Source organism: Propithecus coquereli, unplaced genomic scaffold (assembly GCF_000956105.1).
Source record: "Propithecus coquereli isolate 6110/MARCELLA unplaced genomic scaffold, Pcoq_1.0 Scaffold301, whole genome shotgun sequence".
Lineage (NCBI taxonomy): Eukaryota > Metazoa > Chordata > Mammalia > Primates > Indriidae > Propithecus > Propithecus coquereli.
Window position 1 is genome coordinate 1,278,152 of NW_012148631.1, and position 21,602 is coordinate 1,299,753.

The window sequence follows — 21,602 nt, forward strand, 5'->3', positions numbered from 1 at the left end:
TGGTTTCTCTCCAAATTCCAACCTCCGAGCTGAGCATTTTTGAGTGGAGCATCTAGGAATAAGTCAACCACACCAACCTTGTCTATGTTCTAGTGAGCCAGGCACTTTGTGGGTACAGGGCTTTGGAACAAAATGCCTGCCTGCCTGCACCCTTTCCTCCCTCTCTCCCAGGCACCACCCAGCCAACTCCTATTCATCTGTGAAGTCCCAGCTTAAACGCTCCTCAGGAAGCCTTTACAATGATGCCCCCTTATACATACGCCTGGAGCTAGACCACATCGGGACTCCCACTGTACATGCTCATCACATTCTTCACACCATAGATGGCAGCTGGCATTAAGTCAGCACTTGTATATGTATTTATGTAATGTGCATCTGCCCCACTATGCTGTAGACCCCAGGAGGACAGGAGCTGGAGCCATCTCATTCTCTGCTTGGGTATTCCTGGCCCTCTGTCTGGCTCGCTATAGGTGCGGGGTAAGAGTTTGTTGAAAGAATGGGTGGCTGAACAAGGGCAGGTCCTGTAGGAGCAAAGGAGAGCCTGGACTCAGGGCGGGGTGGAGGCCCAGGGTGTCCCGCCGGGGCAGGAGCGCTCATGAGTTCTCTCTGCCGTGACTGCAGCATTTACTTAAGGACAAGATTCCCCCCAGCTTCTTCATATTTTATTGATTCTCAAGAGATAAACGTGCATGAAACTCTCTGAGGAACTTGTACTTTGTAATAATAATAGCCACCCTTTTTGGACATTGATTTTTACCACGCTGAGAGCTTTACATGCATTAATCATAACTCATATTTACTGAGTACACCTGTTGTGACAGGTGCTATTCTAAGCACTTTCCAAGCCGTAATTCATTTATTTATCACAAAACTACCCTATAAAGGTAGATTCTATAACTGTCCCCACTTTACAGTTGAAGAAGCTGAGGCCAGTTAAGTAACTGGCCTAAAGATACCCACCTGCCTTTCCAATATTGTATTATCTCATTTAATCCCTACAACAAATTCATGAGGTGTCGCTATCCCTCTTAGACTGATGAGGAAACTGAAGCTTAGAGAGAGGTTAAGTACTCAGTAGAGGAGCTGGAATTTGAACCCAGGTGTCTGCCATTCCAAAGTACGTGCCTTTTTTTTTTTGACAGAGTCTTGCTCTGTTGCCCTGGCTAGAGTACAGCGGCATCATCATAGCTCACTGCAATCTCAAACTCCTGGACTCAAGTGATCCGCCTGCCTCAGCCTCCTGAGTAGCTGGGACTATAGGCACACCACCACACCTGGCTAATTTTTTTCTATTTCTAGCAGAGATGGGTTCTCACTCTTGCTCAAACTGGTCTCAAACACCTGACCTCAAACTATCCTCCTGCCTCAACCTCCCAGAGTGCTGGGATTCCAGGAGTGAGCCACTGCACCCAGCCAAAAGTCCATGTTCTTAACCATGAGGTTCTGCTGCCTGGTATGTGGACAGATGGTATCAGTGCCTTGGCAGCAGGATTTAAAGACCCCTGCAGGCCTGGAGAGATATATGGATGCATCCCCTGGCCTTGCCATGGCAAAGCAAATTAGAGGGTTTGCTGCCAAGTCAAAGGGATCCCAATGGCCCTGGGAAGAGGCAAGTTCCAAGCCTGTATGTATTGAGCAAGGGATTTTAAAAGAAAATAAAAGTGATAAATTAGTCCACAAGTATTTGGATATCTCTGAGAAAATATTCTTCCTCTAGCACCCAGCCATATTGTACAGATCAAAGCATTAGCTCCCAAAGTGGGGACTGTTGATGACATCTTCCATCCTGCCATTTGGGGTATCCATTAAGTGGGTGCAGCCCAAGCTTCGTCTCTAAGCCTTCTGCTTTCCCCAGGGTTTGTAAATAATGTCCATGGCAACATTGACTTTTCCTGCTCCCAGCTGCCTTGAGAAAGTCCAACTAACCCAGTGGGGCTGGGGGAGCATGCAAAAGGTCCTGAAAGAGACTAGGATTCATCTAAAATGCGAATGAGTTGTCGACTTGTCATCACCTTCTACAACTAACCACTCCTCACATTCTGATTGTACCTTAGAACTGGGTTCAAATCCTGCTCCTTACTGGCTGAAGGACTTTGTGGGTGTTTTTCCCCATCTGCAAAAGGGGGATGACACTCACAGAATAGACACAGACTTATGGGTCTGATGGGCAGTCAGTGAGACAAGGTCTGCAAGACGCTCAGCCCAGAGCCTGGCACACAATAAGCAATCAGTGTGTGTTTCCCGTTATTGCTGTTATTACTATCGTAATCACCTGCAGCCAGGTTTCCTTGTGAATGCCAGAGAGCGTGCAGATGTGCACATCTCTGAAGAGAGGGACGGTAGCTTTCAGCAAAGCTCACAGGCCCCAAATGGTGGGTGAACCACCATCTGCAGCTTTCTAGAGAAGGTAGAGCCACTCTTGGGACAGAGAATGAACAGAGTTTGGGGGGTCTACCTCCCTTGCTTCACCTGTCTGAAAAGCAGTGCTGAATCCTGAGAGCTGCATTGTCACGTAACTCTCGGGGGAGATGACCCTGCTTGGGCTGGGTTCCTCATCACTCTGCACAACAGTGCCAAAAAACCCCACTTTTAAAATCAGTTCTACGTTTCCATTACTTTGAAAAGGATTTTTAGGTCTGGAAAAATAACTGTAATCCATTCCCTCCTTCCATGCTAAATCCTCTCTGCATTCTCCTCTTCAGTTATGCCTGCCTGGATACCTGTAGTGACAGGGAGCTCACTGCCTGATCCCATAGTGAGTAATAATTATCTTCATTAATAGTAGCAAATATGTATTGAAAACTTACTGTTACTAAGTGCTGTGTTAGCACTTAGCATTTAATCCTCAAAACGACCTTCTATATATGATCCCCATTTTAACGGTGAGTGGTTGAGATTTATGAGATGGTCACATGCCTGAGACCATTCAAGTCACACCCTTGACCTTTGTACTACAGAGCTTAAATATTTGTATGCCTACTTTTGTGGGTTTCCTTGCTTCATTATTCTTTACTTGCTTCTTAACTGCTCATTAGCACTTCATTCTGGGAACATTAACTCATAAAGGCTACAATTGTCTGAAGCTGGTTTTCTTAAGAGCTAATGTCTAGTGGACAGTGAGTATGTGCCAGGCATTGTGATAGGTGTTTTTTGTTTACTTTCTCCTTTAGTCATGTGACACTTAGAGGCAGGTGCTATCAGTCCCCCATTTTATAATTGGGGAAACCGAGGCACAGAAGGTTAAGATATTTGTCCCAGGTTGCCCACCTGGTAAGGGGTAGAGCTGACATTTGAGCCCAAGTACCAAGGCTGGAGCACAGGTTCCTACCGATGGGCCCTCCTGTCCCCTCCAGGACTGAGAAGAACTAACCTTTTTGTCCAAGGCCGGCAAGCAGGTTTCAAACTCCGTCAACATTTCCATTCTGAAAATCAGCCATTATTCTAGTTTTAGCCCTGCCTTTTCTCCATGAAATTTATGTGACCTTTAGATGTTCTTTTTTTTTTTTTTGATCTTTAAAAACAGTTGCTTTTCTGTTTATAAAGATATTATTTGTTCATTGTGAAAATTCAAATAATACAGATAAACAAAAAAAGAGGCGGGGGTGGGGGGACACCTGAAATCTCACCACTCAGAAAGAAAGAGCCACTGTGCACCGTTTTGATAAAGTTCATTCGTGGCATCTCTGTGCAGCGCTTGCACTCGGATTGCACGCACGGGCAGGTTTAGAGATGGAAAACCTTTTTATCACTGAACAACCTGGAGAAAGTCACACATTCTGGTTTATAGATCATGCTGTCCTTTTAAATAAGCTAACAAGACTTGGTCGTCTGGCTGTAACATCTATTTAAATAATATTTTTGTAGATATTTAGGTTATTTCTAAATATTTGGTATTATTAATAATGCTATAAATAACATTTTTCCATGTGACCCTTGGAGCACTTGTCTAATTATCTCCTTGGAATAAATTCCAAGAAGAAGAATCAGTGGGCCAAAGTGGCCATACATTTTGCATTTTTTTGATATTACCACGTTACCACTTTTCCTTCCAGAATGTTCCACCTATATGAAACCCACCATTACTGCATGGAAAGACCCTTTGGCCAGACCTCTTTGCCACCATGTTTGGTCAATTTATGATAATTTTTTTATCCATTGCTAATAAAGTGGGAGAGAAATTATATCTCATTCTTATCATGGAATTAATTTAAGCTTGAGCATTTTTTCATGTGTTTATTGGTTTTACACTACACTTGGTATACGGTCAGACTGAAAAGTTGTGTTAACAAAAGACTAGGAAATCGGGGGAGGAAAAAGGGAGAGCTTTATTTTCTATAAAAAACAATCTGCAGATGGGGAGACACAGCCTCTGGTGTGGAACAAAAGCACATCCTGGAGGACAAAGAGGGGATCTGGCCTAAATAGGGACAGTTCATGCCCCAGCGGTCAATCGGGTTTGTATATGCAAATGAAGGTTTAAAATTTATCACGTCCTGATTGGTTGAAAATAACTGAGTACCGATTGGGTGGTTTCTGAGCTCCAAACCGGAAGTCTTTGTTGGGTGCCCCTTTCAGGCTGGTGGAGGAGTTTTCTCAGCTCCAGTTACAGGAACAAACCGTCTTAGCTCAGAGGCACAAACAGGACGTTTGTTTTGAGCTGTCCTTTCCGGGGAACAAAGTCTGTGTGACTGCCCTTCTCTCACTCGCCATGGCCACTTGCGTCTGTTATCTAAATTCAGACATCTTTATTTGGGAGTCCATCTCATCTGGAGAGCTTGGGGTCTTATTTACCATTTTATTTCAGTTGAAAATGAAAATTTGGTCAAGCTAATGTGTAAACTTTTGTGTCCTGGACAGAGCCTAGGAAGTTTAGGAAATACGAAATTTCCTCTTTAAACTTACTTTTATTTGGGTCCCAACTCTCCTGCCTTCAACGTCTACCGTGACCTTTGTGCAGACACCCCCTGGGGAGTGCACCTGGCTGAAAGGAGTAACCCTCTGGACGCTCTTAACTCTCACGGGCTCCCAGCTGCCCACTAATCGACAGGGAGTTCCCCGCACATTAGTGATTAGAGCTTAATTAATGTCCTGGCCAGAGTCCAGAGTCGCTCCCCAGAGGTCGTCACTGCAGCCCGCTACACACCCAGCCACAGGAAGTTATTGCTGATCTTTGCAACACTTATTCTTTCCTCCCTCGATTATTGACTTATTGAACTCAAACCAACCATTTATGTTCCACCTATACCTTTGGTCCATGTCAGATGGTCCTCATGGAATCAGTGACCATTCAGTAGATACAGAAGCATTTAACACTCTCTGTGTAGGTTGCAAACTCTAGGCTTTTTCTGGAATATACTCCCAGTTCTCTTTTCTCCCATGTATTTAGGCAATATAATGAGAGGTTGAGCACATAAGCTTTAGCTTGATTGACCTGGACAAGAACCTTCCACTTTCTCACTATTGACCAGGAACAAGTGACTTGGTCTTTGTAAAACCACATAGATTTGTTGTGAGAATTAAATGGGATAATCTATATAAAACGGCCAGCATAGGCAATGTTGGCTCTCCAGGTAGAACCCAGCTGGAGCCCATGAGATGCTTGTGTGTTGGTCTTGGTCCCTCCACATGCCCTTGGGAGGGTAAACTATAGGTGCGTTTGTGGGAGAGAATGTGAAGGATGGCCTTCCCAGGAATCCTGCCCCTCCTCCTGCCACCTTCATCCTTTGCACACTTGGGCATTGCACTTGTCTCGCTGTATTGTGATCGTCTGCTGACGTCCAGCCTCTTCAACTAGAGTGCGAGCTCAAGTGCAGGACACGTGGTGATAGTCTGAACCCCAACCCTTACCCCCAGCTTGACACAGAGCAGGTCTTACGTGAATTCTTGGAGACCAAATGAATATAATCACATTTTGTCTAACTTGCCTTAGCATCTACGGGATGGAATAGTTGTATAGTTATTTGCATAACTAATTAATTAAGAGCCAATGAATTAATTCACTTCCAACTTTCTGTTTCAGTGATATATTATCAATAAGTCTCCGGGATGAAGGAACTATGTCTGCTCTTGAGTGTATTATGCTTCCTTAATTTATGACTCAGGTTTAATTTGATTAAACTTTATTGGGAACCTGTTATGATGTGGGTACTGTAATAAACACTAACGATTCCAAGGAGGAAAAACACTTGATCCCTACTGTAGCAGTAAGAAAGAACCTTTTGATACCAACCTCATGTGGAATCGGTCCCTGGGAAGTGTTACACAATGTGGTACAGACTTGGGGAGGATGGTATCTGATTGATTTCATGTATCCAAATCCTGCTTTTAAGTATCAGGATGCTTTACATGCCAATTGGGATTCAGACTTTATCTTTTAGGCTGGGAGTCAGCAAATTTTATCTTTAAAGGGCCAGATAGTAAATATTTCCAGTTTTGCTGGCCACACGGTCTCTGTTGCAATCATTCAGCTCTGCCCATGTGATGAGAAAGAAGTCATGGACAGTATGTGAACAAAGGGCTGTGACTGTGTTCCAATAAAACTTTATTTCTGAAATGGGCAGCCAGGTGGATTCGGCCTGGGGGCCATAGTTTGACAACCCCTGCTTTAGGCCCTGGGAAGTCATTTGGTGATTTTGGAGCATGAGGCTCTTCATTAGGTTTTTTGTTTTTCAGAGAAGGCTCTGTTTGCTGACACATTGCCATCCCCCTTTTCCTTCTGTACTTAGAGAGTCAGTAATAACCACCTTTACTATTTATACCACACTTTACGACTTACAAAGCGTTTTCGAATCCCATGTAATCCCCACGAAGAAGTCTGGGAGCATTATCCCGGAAGAGGAATCAGACTCAGAAGGGTTAGGTGACTTGTCCTAAGTCACAGAGGTGGGACTGAAACCCATCCTCTCCGATGCCAGGCCTGGGCCTGTGATGGAGACCTGAGTCCTCCCTCCATGGAGTTGGCAGACATCTGACTATTTTATGCATTGGTTGTGTTTCCCCAGCTGAAGGATGCCTTCCAAAAGGGTAGGGACGTGTCTTATACTCCTTTTTTCCTCTAAAGTACTAGGCACAGTGCTGAGTCTTTGGGAGGCACTTACTATTGACTGCTAACCCCTGGTTCTCGTGGTTCAAAATTTCCATTCCCTTCCATTTGTATTCAGTTAATCACTTGGTCAAATTTACTGGCCAACGTTACTGCATCTGAACGTTACTATATCAAGAAGGCAAAGGGAACTGGCTTTCTTTTTGCCATGTGGAATTACTAAGCAGGGAGGTAGCCAAGAGCAGAATCAGGCACCAAAAGATGAAGTTAAGTTCCAGGCTGATATACTCGGGTCTAGAAAGGTGTTGGATGTGTACTGATCACGGAATGTTGTTCCTATCTTCCCATGTACCACCTTTGACCTTTTCTTCACAAGAATGTCTGCTCCTTATCCCCAGGTCTCTGTCACCTCTCATGGGTACCACCTAAGAGTAGTCTCCATCCTTGCCCCCTTCTCTATCTGTCCTCCACACGGCAGCCAGAGTAATCTTTGTATTTAGTAGAATTTAGCCAGATCACATCAGGTCCCCCTTTGAAACCCTCAAAAGTGCTTTGCTACATTTAAATTAAAATCCAAAGTCGTTCCATAACCTTCGAGTCCCTATGTCATCTGCTTCTTTCCTGATCCCATCTCATCTCACATGACTGTTCCCCTCGCTTTCCACGACTTGGCCCCCAGCCCTGGACACATCGGACTCATGCTTATCATCTGGCCTTTGCATTTGCTCTTCCAAGGGTACCATCTCCAGGAGACCCTCCCTAACCCCCTCTCCACCTTCCATGTCCCTCTGTGCAGCAGCACCCAGTCCTATTAGCTTGTTTATTTATTTGTTTATTGCCTGTCTCTGCCCCTGTTTATTGAGCAATATTCACCTCAGTGAATATTTGTTGAATGGATGAATGAATGAACGATTACAGTTAGAGGCTTCAAGGAATCATACAACCTTAGAATTAGAACACAGGACTTTAAAACTTTAGACCTTGGGGAGCATCTTAATAAGAACTTTAAAAATTCCTTTAGCAGCAGCATCACCTTTCCGAATCCAAGCTTAAGCATAGTCCCAATATCTAAAACAGAATAAAGTGGAGCTGTTCCAGAAACAGGCACTCTGAGCCACACCCTGAAATCCTAGTGCTCCGAGCAGGCCTTGCCTGAAAACCACTGAGACAACCCCCTGATTTCACAGACGAGGAAACGCTGCTCTGACCAGCTCTCTTCCACCTGTAAATGCCTCGAGAAGAGCAGAGTTGCTGGTGTGTGTCCCAGCCCCAGCACGGTTGCTGGTGCAGAGCAGGAGCTCAGGGAACACTGTTGAACTGCTCAGGTGACGCTCTGGGTTGGAGGCAGAAATGGAACTGGACGCCTCGCCTTCTGTTCTCCACCGTGGCGGTGAGAATGGTGGAGGGCCGTGGCCTCTGTCTCGTTCCAGTTCAGGTGCCTCACTCAGAAGCAGACCTAGTGGCGAAGACAGGCTTCCTGTTCCCTGGGGCCTCCCCCATGGGTGGGCAGGCCACCGACGCTATTTTCTTCTAACTCTCCAGCCCTTTATTGCGTCTGTCAAAGAACCTGGGAAGATGTGGTTACCGTCTTCCTTTACCTCCTCTTCATTTTATCCTCTTTCTTCTCCCTCCTCTTCCTTTTTTAAAAAATTGTAAACTGTTTCAGGCATGCAATACATGCAGAACAGTAGAGTGAACATACCAATTATGGTGAACCCACAGGCTAGCTCAAGACATAAAATGTTACACATCCAGCCGAACCGTCTCCCTTTTATCTCCCTCTCTGTCTTCCCTCCTCCTTCCCTTCCTCTGATGTTTTCTCCTGCATGGCTCCTCCCTGACTCTCTCTCCATCTCTTCCATCCCTCCGTCCTCCCCGCTCTTTTTGTCCCACCACCTCTCTTGCCTTCCTCTTTCCCACACCCCTCCTTCCTCTTCCTTCTCCCTTTCTTTTGTCCCTTTCCAGCCCCTCTTTTTGCCTTCTGCTCTCTTGCTTCTTTGTGTTTTGGGGTGAGTGATTCATTCCTTTGGCTGTTCCACATCAAGGGCGGGTACTCCGCATCGCTTGGAATTGCCTCTCCTGCCAGCCTCAGGGCACCTGCCCCTAGGGACTATTCTCCGGTCCACGCATCCCCCCCAGCTAGAGGCATTGGCTGCTCCTGCTGCTACATCTTAAAGGTCACCTCCAGCTTGTTCTCTCTAGGGGAAAAGCTTTATGACCATCAGATGCAACTGCTGGCCAATTTGTGCAGCTTCTCATAGATGAAGGAGCATTAGTTTAATATTATCTCTATATTTCTCAGCATTTTGAATTCTTTCCAGAGGTTTTTCTGGTATTTCTCAGTGCATTTCTATTTCACTACATCATTGGGGACATTTTCTTACCATTTTTTAGCTTATACTTCTTTGACTTTAACGAATTTGATTTATTCTTCCTGGGGCCATACACTAGGGGAGCTGCCTGCTCAGACAGATAGAAGAATCTAGAGCCTTTTGGATTTATCATCAGAGGAATAACTGTGTGTCAGAGGGGAGGGGCAGGGCAGAGATGAGTGGTTATGTCTCACTCCCCTTCTCCATGAGCTCAGTGCAGGAAAGACAAGAAGCTGCACAGCCAGTGATTTGCACTGTTGTGAACAGATTCATTCGCAGGCTGTGGCGTTGGCACAGGCCACTTCCAGGAGACAGAAGGTTCTTGGTTCCAGGTTCTTTGCCAATGTTAAGGTGTCGACACTTTCCGCACAGGGGGTGGATGCAGGTGCAGTGGAAGAAGGCAGGAAAGTCCTTCTCTATCTCAGCACCAGCTTCTGTGGTTGTGTGGCACCTGGGAACTCAGCTTAGGTAATCTCATTCTGTAGATGGTCTAAAGCAATTATGAATAAATTGGAAAAGTCTTCCCATTATGAAGGGACCTGTGCTCCTGTGTAGACCCATCAGACGTATTTGGCTGATTAAAATACTAGTGTTTGATGGCTCACGCCTTTAATGCTAGCACTCTGGGAGGCTGGGGTGGGAGGATTGTTTGAGCTCAGGAGTTCAAGACCAGCCTGAGCAAGAGTGAGACCCCCGTCTCTACTAAAAATAGAAAGAAACTAGCTGGATGACTAAAAATAGATAGAAAAATAATTAGCCAGGCATGGTGGTGCATGCCTATAGTCCCAGCTACTCAGGAGGCTGAGGCAGGAGGATTGCTTGAGTCCAGGAGTTTGAGGTTGCTGTGAGCTAGGCTGACATCATGGCACTCTAGCCTGGGCAACAGAGTGAGACTCTATCTCAAAAAAAAAAAAATACTAGTGCTTGTACTAAAAATAAGAATGACTCCAGGGACCCTTTGCTCTTCAAGGGTACTGCTGAAGTTTTCAAGGTGTTTTGGGATGCACTAGCTCATTTCCGCCTCGCAACAAGATCTGCCAAGGCCAGGCATGATCACTCCCATTCTGGAGATGTGGAAACTGTGACAGAGAGGAGGAAGACGAGCGTGGCCTGGCAGAGCCAAAAGGACAGCAAAACTGCGTTAGATCAGGAGCTTCCACGGGGGCTGGAGGAAGCCAAGGGCCTCTCAGAGGAGCCTTGGGTGGGGGCCGGCAGGAGCAGCCACAGCATGGGCTTGGTGGTACCTCTCCCCTGACATGCGTACACACCATATGCCCGCCAAGGACAACTGTCAGGCGCTGGGTCCTGCAGTGCGCCATCCGCCCTGGCGCTGCAAAGCATTGGCAGGCAGCTGCAAGGAAGGTTCCCTGCTTCTGGATCCCTGCCCGTGCTGCAGAATTTTCACAAGGGGTGGGAAAAGAGGGGAGTTTATGGTCTGATCTAATCACAGACGAACTGAGAACTTGGTGGCAGAGAGCAGTTTGCAGAAGTGCAGGACTCCAGTGCCATTAAAGAGCCCACCCTTCATTTCTGAGACGAGCAAAGGTTGTGCCCGACATCACGTGAGGCACACAGTAGGTGCTCAGTAAGCGGTAGCTGCCACTGTTCTTATTTTTGCCGTGATTACCATTATGCATTGGGCCCCACACAGACAGTGCACAATCTTAGGGTTTAAGAGTCCCCATGGGGGCTGTGACAAATCTCAAGTAACAGTAAAGGCAGGGGGAATGAAAATGAAACAGAAAGAGAAAGCACTGCCAAGCGTCTCCTCCAGTTTGGTGCTGTGGTTCTCCGTGAGGTCTGCTGTCTCCCACGGGACCAAGAACATCTTTGTGGCTTTTGCTGTCCATTTTCTCCTCTCTTTGACTCTTTCCTGGTGCTCTCGGGCAGGAACCTCAGACCATTGCTAGAATCGGTGCCTGTTCTGGCACTTATGCTCTCTGTGCTACTTGGGCAGCCCCATGTTCCTACCATGAAAATCACAGCCCACCTTTAAATGCCTCTCACCTGATGGGTCCTTGGTGTTTGCCTAAGGACAAGGGGTGTCCTGTGACTCACGGATGCTGGTCAAATCGCAAAAGTGTAAAAACTCATTTTAAACATCCTCCTTCCTTCTTTTCCCTTCCCTCCCTTCTTTCTTGCAAAGTGAGGGGCGTGTGGGTGGAGAAAGCCAGGCGTGGGCTTCCAGCACAACCCCACTTCTCACCCTCCCGGATAGGAGACAGAGAAGGGCACTGAGATGGGTGGGCACCTTTCCTGGGGACCCAGGAGCCGGAGGGAGTTTCTCTCCTAGCCACCCCTGCTCACCTGAGTCTTCTCCGCTGCCCTGGAGAGAAGCAGCGGCATTCATTGTCTTCCCTTGCTCCAAGTAGGATCACACTCCCCAAAGCTCCCCCACTGCCCCGTGCTTTCGCCCATACTCCAGCCACTGTGGGTTCTGCCCTCCTTCCATATCCCCAGTTTGGAACCAGAGCCCCCAGAAGCAGGAGTCATTCTGTCTCCTGGAAGGAAATACGTGAAACCTTTCTCTAACAAGGAGTTATTCCTGTGTGCATGCCTACACTTGCCGAATGACCTAGGACAAGCCATCTCATGTCTGTGAGCTCAGTTTCCTCATTTGAAAGGGAGAAGAATATTTGGCTTCCATAACGCAGTGTCTGGCACATAGTGGGTCTAGTAAGCGTCAGCCAGCAGACCTCCTGGCTTCCTTCCTCCCTTCTTTCCTATGTTCTGGCCTGGAGATGTGCCCTGGTCACCACTGCCCTTGTCTCACCTGAACAGGGGCCTTTGTATGAATGATACACTCTCAAGCCAGGCCTTAGCTGCCCTCCACGATCCTTGCTGGGCGGATGGCTGGAGCGGCTCTCTGTTCCCCAGCCCCATGTCTGAGCCTGATGGACTACACAGGGGTGCAGGACCTTGGAGGAGCACCCGCACACAGGCAGATGGCGAGAGCCAGAACCCCTTGCTGTGGGGGTGGGGCGGGCAGGGTGAGCAGCACCTTAAAGCTCACATGAACATTACCCAGGGTGAGGTCCGGAATCGTATGGGCCCAGAGTTTATCTGAAATACCAGGACACCTTAAACCCCACATGGAGTGGCCTGGAGTGGTCTGATAATCCAGGTAGCATAACCTGGACAAGCGCACACATTCTGAAGACAGCCAGCCTAGGTGTCAATGCCGGCTCTGCCCTTTTGTGCACCTATGAAGGGGGGTAGATTAATTAACCTCTCTGAGCTTCGGTTGTCCTGTCTGTAATATGTGGCTAATTGTATTACTTAAGAAGCTGGCTGTGAGGGTCAGATGAGGTGACATACTCGTAAAGCATTCAGAAAAGTGCCTGTCAGGCCGGAAGCTCTTAATATTAATAAATGTTGGCTCCTGTCATCGTTACTAGCATTATTACTATTGGCAGCAACATCATTTTTATTACTGAAGCGTGAGAACCAACAAAAACTTCTATCACTCACTGGTCACCACTCGCACTCTCACCTATGAAACAGGGGTGTTTCTGATACCATCTCCTACTTACTGCGTACAGGGGGTGGGGGAATCGATTGATAAGGTAGAAGGCGATCCATGAGATAGGTTATAATAAAATGCAGATGCCATAAAACCGAAAATGATTAGTATATAATAGAAGATGGGAAGTAAAAAATAAAGTTAGGAAAGGGAAGAAAAACTGAGCATACACTTTGCTGTGAGCTTTCTAGTAAACCAAGGTGAAAATGGAAATCCAATGGGAAGTATCCCTATCATTACTTAGTCCTGGGAAGTATATCATTTCATCATCAGTAGCAACCTTTTTCATGGCCTTGAGCTCTTAGAGAAACTTATCATAAAAATATTCATTATAAATTTTTTACAGATCTTAAATTTCAGGCCTAACATTCAAGAGGAAGAGAATTCTTATGAGATTTGGAAAGTGTCACAGTAAAAATGGTTGGAGTAAATATGTGAGCTCTTTACCCCGGAGAAAAGCAACAGGGAGATGTGATGGTCCATTCGAAGGACTTTGCCACCATATCCAGTGGGAAGTGGGGTTGTCCTATGGTGTTTCCAAAGACAGAACCGCAACCCCATGGAGTACCTCGAGAATATAAATTGAGTTTCAGCTAATGGAAGAAATTCCCCCTAACTTGAGTAAACCAACACTGCCCCGGGACATGGTCCGATCCCTGACCATGCAAGCATTTGTCCAGAGGCATCATCGGGGCCACGTGGGGGAGCTCGCTGCATCGTCAGAAAGCATGGAGAGGTCCCCTGCGTCCCGGGACACATTAGTATTCTCCAAGTCTGGAGCAGAGAAGCGGACTCTGAAAAGGAAAGATGAGCTCTCCTCCCTTGAGTGTGGATTAACCACCCCAACAAAAACCATTTCTTGCTAAGCTGCTCCCTCAAAAATCAAGGAGCAGGCTGGTGAGAGCAACCAAATCACTTTCTAAAATGATTATTTAAAATGAAGACTATTAGGAAATGATTTGGTCTAGCAATTGTCAGCAGATTTCGGGAAACAGAGTGACTGTGCCACCTGCCACCACTTCTCTTGTGTGGGCTCCTCTTCTGTGTGCCCCAGCTGCCATCAGTACGTTCTGGGAGTCGGGCGATGCCCAGGGCAGCATGAACAAGTCATGTCTCCGAGGCTCCCACAGCCCTGCCTCCGCTGTCCTCCATCCAGGCGGTCATCTTGCCTTCGTCTCCTCCCTTGTGGGGGCTCTGCTTGGGCAGGGGCATATCTGCCTCAGCACCACGTGGCTGGTGCTTACACGGTGCCGGACCCATGGCAGACAGGGGTCCCGCATGGCTAGGAGTGTGGGCTCTAGAGCCAGACGGCCTGGGTTTCAGTTCCAGCTCTATCATTTACAAGCTCTGTGACTTTGGTCACGGTATTTCAATTCTTCTAACCCAGTTTCCTTATTTGCAAAATGGGATCTGACCACCTCATGGGGCAGTGTTGGATTACTCAAGTTTGGGGGAATTGCTGCCTTTAGCGGAAACTCAATTTGAATCCTTGAGGTACTCGAGCATGGGGTTGTAGTTCTGTCTTTGGAGATATCACAGGACAACCCCACTTCCTGCTGGATATGGTGGTAAAGTCCTTCAAATGGACTATCATGTCTCTCTACATGCACACACACATATACACACAAACACAGGATTGCAGTAAGAGTTAAATGAGATAATGAAAGTTTTAAGCATAGTATCTGTCTTTTCTACTATATCAGGAGTCAGCAAACTATGTTTATCAGGAGTTAGATAGTAAATATTTGCATCTTTGTAGGCCATGTTGTCTTTGTCCCAACTACTCAACTCTGCCATTGTAGCATGCAAGCACCCATGGGTAGAGTGTAAATGAATGAGCATGGTGGTATTCCAATAAAACTTTATTTACCCAAACAGGTAACAGGTGAGATCTGGCCCATGGGCTGTGGTTTGCCACTCCTATATAAAGCAGCAAGTCAGAGGACCAGATAGGAAACTTAAGCAACCATAGAAATGAAGGGGAGGAAGCCAAAAGAGATAGAATGGTGGCTTCAACAGTAGCACCCAGTGGTTCAGAACTCAGTCTGTGGAGTAGGATAGGTCTGGGTTCAAACCTGGTTGAATGAATGGTGTATGCTCTCTGGCCTTGGTTTCCTAATATCCAAATGCAAGATGGCAAATAAAAGGGACCTATCTCAAATGGCCGATGTGTGGATTAAAAGAGATAGGAGATATGGTGCTCGGCATTATGAAAAGCTCAAAAAATGTTAGCAGTGAGGACGATGACACAGTGACTGTTGAACTGAGTCAAACTAAAGTGAACCACAGCCTCTCCTGGCCTCGAGGCTGCCCGTCGGTACGGCTCATTAGGTGGAGTGAGGGTTCCGGACCCTAAGCACACCTGATATTCTGCCTTGAGTCTTCCATTTCACCCTCTGTGAAGTGGGGCCAATGCACATTCTTCCGAGAGCAGATGAGTTCAGGACACTGGGGGTGGCATGGGTGTACGAGTGCACATTCTCTCTACCTGCAGAGAGCCAACTGTTCGGAGACCATGGAGGGAAAGCCTGCCTTCCACCTACCTATAAACATGATGCCCAACCAGCACCAAAATCAATGCTTGCAGGTCAGAAGTGAGCCTTGGCATTTCAGTCTTGCCCTGCTCAAGTGGATCAGAGGATAGCAGGGCCAAAAGATCAGTAATGGGGAATATGAATGTTTTTCATGTGTGCCAAGCTGCTTGGGGACTCTGATTTGGAGGAGGTCTGGGAAGGCCCTTGGCTTTGGATTGCTTTTGTTTGATATTAGTGTCCTGGAAACGGACCTGTCCACATACTACATTTTGTTCGGAGAGGATATTGCTCTCAAAGGTGAGGCTTACAACATTCCTTTCTACTCCTCTTGCATAACAAATAGATTTCCTCGATGTTCATATTGTGCTTTATTCTTTTTACTCCAGAAGTTTTTATTTTTACTTTCTTTTTCTCCAATTTCCCAGAAAAGGAAATTGACTCTTACAGCTCTAATTAATTCTATCAGGCATCTGCGTAATCATATGCTAACTGATACTGATTTTTAATTATGTCATCTGCGTCCACTAAGATCATGAGATTCTCAAAAATATCCGATTTTATTTCTATCAGGGTCCCCAACACTAGAAAACACAAGCTCTCTTTTCCCTTCCTCCTTCTTTTCCCCCTTCCTTCCTTTCTTCCTTTTGACATACTTCTATTAAGCACCTACTATGTTCCAAACATTGTGTTGGATATCAGGAGCACCTTCAAGCTCTCAAAATCTAAAAGATGAGATGGGCAAGGAACAGTATAGTGAGAGGCAAGCTCTAAGCAACGCCAGGGGCCTGTGGAAATCCACCATCCATGCCCTGACCTGCTGTTATAGTTAGAAATGCTTCCTGGTGGAGTGGACTTCTGAGCTTTTTAGACTGAGCAGGAGTTCAAATAGTTGCATGAGACAGAAGCAGCAGGTTCAAAGGTGTGCCTTCAGTCTAGACAGAGAAATGAAAGTTGTTTCTTTCACATAAACTTGATTATTATGGCAGGGCAGGGGCAAGTGCCAACTGTCAGGAGAAGACTGGCTGGCAGGAGGCATGGCATGAGGACTTTGTAGGCCAAACAGATCTTCTAGAACTTTCAACATCTTAAAGCTTAGGAAAGCTGTACATTTTCGAAGCAAACCTAAATGTCGAGTCTCTCTGTTTTTGGCTGTAATTATGTCAAGAGTATTGTCTCCTTGGTCCACTGCTACTAATTAGAAGCTTTGATTAGCAGTATTACATGCCTTAGATGAATAAAGTGATAAAATAAGCTAATTATGACTCAATATGTAGAGTTTGTTACCCACTGTCTTTCAATACACTGAATTAGTGGGGGAGGGGAACAACAGAGAGGCTCTTGGTGGTGACAAAAACTGAAAAATATTTCCAGCCATTACCAAGATACAGATAAAACCTGTTCTGGCATTGAATTTGAGTAAAGTGATAAACAAAAACAAGCAAATCATTGGTTAAGAGTTTACCAAATGTGGTTCACCTTTGAGATGCAACTGCTGTACCAAACGGCCTTCCTCCTGCTAGTGTTGGAACTTAGTTATGGGTAGGGGAGGTCAATATTAAGCAAATAAACTCACAAATAAGTATGTATTTATAAAGCATGCTAAATGTTATGACAAAAAAGTGGAGTCATATGAGAGAATGATAAGGAGACCTAATTTACTTTGGGGGTAAGGGAAGTGCTTTCTGAAGAAGTGACATTTGGGGTCAGGGGAATGGTAGGCATTATCTCGGTGGCAGGATGGGCATGAGGGACGGCGTTCCAGGCGAAAGAACACCGTGCACACTGGCTCTTGCGCAGGAAGGGCACTTGGCCTTTGTAATAGCTAAAGAAAGGCCAGTGTGGCTGGAGCCCAGCGAGCAGGCCACTGTTGGGCTTGAAGAGATGGGCACGCGCAGTGATACTGGTCCCAAAGGCCCCATGAAGTGTTTGGTTGATTCTGCAAACAGGATGACTTCAAGACTTTAAGAATTGTGTGTATGTGTGTGTGTGTGTGTGTTGACTTTACTTGGAAAACAACATTTTGGGTCACCTAGACCGATGGCTTCCATAGGATGGGCCAGGGATGTGGCAGAGGGATTTTCTGGACCTCTCCGACACATGCTACGATGTGACCACCACGTTTGCTTACATCTTTTGGAGAAGAGGGACCCCCTCCCACCGCCGTGTGGGGCCACCCTGCAAGAGCGTGTGTCTTTGGGGACTGGCCTGCCCTCTCCTACCCTCAGGTTGAGTGGTGTGCACCACGTTGTCTAAGGCACAGCCGCTCAGAGGAAGGGGACCACCCAGACGGCTGATCAGGCAAACAGCCCGGCTCTCCCTCCCGTGTGCCGGGGCAACCACAGGACCACAGACGCAAACAAGGCTGCGTGTTGACCAGCAGGGATTATGCCGCCTATCAGAAATGCCACGAAAATGCTGGGAAGTGAAGGGAAGTGAAGAAGGGGCATGATCAGTTAGTCTAGCCATGTTTCGCTCCCCCAGAGGAGCTGACAGACTGCCAAGGAGAGCCCTCATGGGAGCAAAGTGCCACGGTAATCATCTGCATCCCCGAGCTCTCCCTGTGGACAAGGCCCTCTTTTTAAAGGCTATGGGTGCTATTTCATAGAACCCCCACAAACCCAGCGAGCCCGATTTTAGGGTGCTGAGGCCCAGAGAAGTTTAGTGACTTTGCCGAGCTACCACAGTAGTAAATCTTCATAGGACAGCACAGGTTTGAACCCAGGGACTTGTACTCCAGAGCTCATGCTCTTAGGTGCTGTGCAGTTCTGTAGCGAGAGGCCATAGGCCACTAAAGTTACGCAGAGTGGCTTCTGCAGGGGACAGTCTTGACCTGAGTTGAGAAAAGTGGGAACTACTGAGTCTCAAGTGCCCTGCGGGCTGCTGAGCTTCCATGAGGCTGTCTGGGGGCCGAGCTTGCTGGTGTGATCTGGAGCGTTCTAGAGCGGGGAGCCCTCCTCCTGGCCTGTATGCCTTCCTCAAATCCTTCTGGGCACCTTGGTCTGCAGGGGCTGGGTTGGGTGCTAGGGATGCGGCAGTGAGCTCAGACATCCCCAGGGCCCACAGGGTGGTGAGGGCGTCGGCTGTGGAAAGGGCTCAACTAGACGCAGGGTGGCGAATACCCACCGTGAGGAAGTCGGGGCGCTGCAGGCTTCCACGGGAGCAGCACGCAGCCCTGATACGTTTTGGGGTGGTGTGTGAGGGGGTGAGGAGGGAGTCTCCTCAGGGAAGGGCCACCCAGGGAGGCTTGGGAGATGGGAGCCAGCCAGCCGGAGGGGTTGGGGGGCTGGACGCGAGGGGGGCTGTGGGAGAAGGGAAGTCCCTTCAGGAAACGGTAGGCACAAAGGCCTCCGCGTGTGGAGATGAGAGGGAGCGAGGCTCCTTTGAGGAGCTGACAGAAGTTCAGACTTGCTGGAGGGTAGAATGCGCTCCGCTCGGGGCCTGGAGAGCAGTGAAGTGAGTCGGGAGAGGGGTGAGCTCAGTCCTGCGCACCAGCGAGTGTGGACTTTGCCCCCAGTGGGTTTGAGGGCAGGGGAAGGCAGCACATCCTCTGGGGCCTCTGGATCCTTCGTACTTTCCTTGAGTTAAGGTGACCTACTGACCTAGTCCTTGGCAGGGAGCATGGGGGCGAGATTGGTTGGGTCTGAGGAGGGTTTTCCCTCTCAGTCTTACCAGAAGTTGTCCCTGCTCCTGCCACATTGGGCTCACCAAGCAGCTGAGATGAGTTTTTTATTTTAAAGAGCTACTTGCTCCCTCGAAATCATCTACCTGTCTGTGGAATTTCTACCAGTGTGTCAAACACCTCTCCAGGGTCTCACTTCTGGGAAGCTTCCCTCTAACCGGGGTGGTGGGGAAGGAGGCAGGCGGCTGATGGAAGCCTGTAGGGGTGAGGTGAGGAGGGGCTGGCAGAGATCACAGGCTGTAGGATGAGAGCGAGCTGAGAAGCCCGTCCGCTCACCCTCTCGCATCCACATGGAGGCCTCCGATCAACCTCTCCCCTACGAGGGCTCCTCAGCCCGTTAAGAAGGCGCCATCATTTCAACGGACGGTGACAGTCGGACGGTGCCGAGGGGGCTGCAGCTCACCGAGCATCAGCTGCATTAGCTACGTGGGGATTTCCATTGGTAACACTGTGCAGAGCCGATTCGTGGGTCTATTAACCCCCAGATCACTCCTAATAAATCCCATCTCCGTGGGGGAGTGCCTGCACAGAGGACCACGGCACCCTCACAGTTGCTCCCCAACCGAAGTGGTTCAGTGTGAAGGAAGGAACTGGCTCTGGAAGCAGAGAGACCCAGGCTTGAACCCCAGCTCTGCCATTCTCCAGCTGTGTGACCTTGAGCAAGCGACTGAACTTCCCTGAGCCTCAGTTACTCATTTGCAAAATGAAGATACTAGACCTCACCCTCTTGCTGGGCTGTGATCGGAATTAAGGAGGGCCATGCAGAGTGCTCAGTAGATACAAGGTATTGATTTTATATATATACATACATATAAATATACATATTTTTTTTCCTGTAGTGGGCTTAGTGAGGGTTACAAACTCAAGTCCTAAGTGCCTTCAGGGGAATACAAGTGAGTGAGGCAGGCTGGGGGCAAGGTTGGCAGAGAGAAAAATGCCATAAAGGGGACCATTGCTACTAGCTGCAGCGCCTGTTGCCAAATGAAACCCAGGACTAGTATTATTAGAGCCAACAATTTTTCGGAAGAAGACAGAACTTAGTGTTAAATACCCAACTTTCAAATGTTAGTAACTGAATTAAAATTTTTAAATCACTTGAGGGCAAACCAAACACATCTGAAAGCTAGCCAGCCTTTGCAACCTCTGGGTTTTCCTTTCTGCAAGAACTGACTTAACACTGGGTCCTAAATAGAAGTAGCTTGAGGCTGCCAGGCACAGAGCAGGTCAAAAGTAATTAAATGCCCCCTCTCCTTCCAGGTCCTGTGTAGATGTCCAGAATCAGATTGAAATAGGGACAGGATGGGGCAGGCAGGGACTGGACAAACGGGCCATGTCACGTGCTACAGTAGAGTGTCCCTAGGAGGTGGCCGCACCATGACATCTACATGCTGGAGTTCCAAACCACCCACGTGTGCTCTGCTCACCTCGCCTCAGATTTGCTCCTCTGTCCTTTTTGGATTTGAACCCACACTTTGGGACAACTATAGCGGCCAGGGAGTTTTTACTTTCTGACAAGAGGACATCTAAACGTTCATTTGCAGAGTCAAACTGATTTCCTGAAATCAACTCTCTTGAACCTGGCTTATCTAAAATGTCTGCTGCCTTCCTTCGGAAAGCCTGTATTGCATTTTATCCATAAACATTTTGTCTTATGCAAGGTTTAATATCTCAGCAGGTGTCGAATGGTTGGAAATAGATGGGGTACTAGTTATAAATGAATATAAAGACATTTTTTCTACACCAAGAACTATTGAAAATTCTTGAGTTTGACCTTCTTTTTATTGATTCATTCATTTATTCAGTAAATCCTCAGCGAGTGACTACCACATGCTAGGCATGTGCATGGGGCCTTGGATAGTCAAAGTTCTGACATCAAACACAGGTTTTGCTGCTTGCTAAGAAAGCCTCAGTTTCCTCATCTGTAAAATGGGTATGATCATAGTACTGATATGATTATTCAAAGGAATACACAAGGCAGTGTGTGTGTGCACATGGCCAGCATTCAGTAAGCCTTGGCCACCAAATGATCATTCATCTCAATTAAAACCACCACTCTTTGGGATTGGTACTGTTATCCCCACTTCTGTAATAACAGAGGAGGAAACTGAGTTTTATAGTGATAAACTACCTTGTAGAAAGTCACACACCTGAGCACGTGTTGGAGCTGGGATTGGCCAGTCAGCTAAGCCCACTGTCTTTCCACCAGGTCACCCTGGTAGGGACAATGATTGCTCGCTCCTTGCTTTACTGTCAGAAGGAATTGAGGAGCAGTCCTAAGTGTAAGCTGTGCAAAGTCTACAGGGAAATTAGGGCCTGATGGAGGAAGACTGCCAGCGACTTTCTCCTGGTGCTCAGGGTGGTGAGAAAGCAATGCTGTTTGGAGGGAAATGCTCTCGTTCAATAAGTATTTGTTGAGTTCTATGAGTCAGGCACTGTCCTTGTGACTGGGAAC

The 21,602-nt window shown here is 47.3% G+C and overlaps 1 protein-coding gene across 1 annotated transcript in view; it reads left to right on the forward strand.

Annotated features, from left to right (window-relative positions):
- The window catches only part of DOCK2 (dedicator of cytokinesis 2), a 397,813-nt gene that overhangs the window by 209,804 nt on the left and 166,407 nt on the right, over window positions 1-21,602 (forward strand). The gene's annotated exons all lie outside the window — the stretch shown is intronic.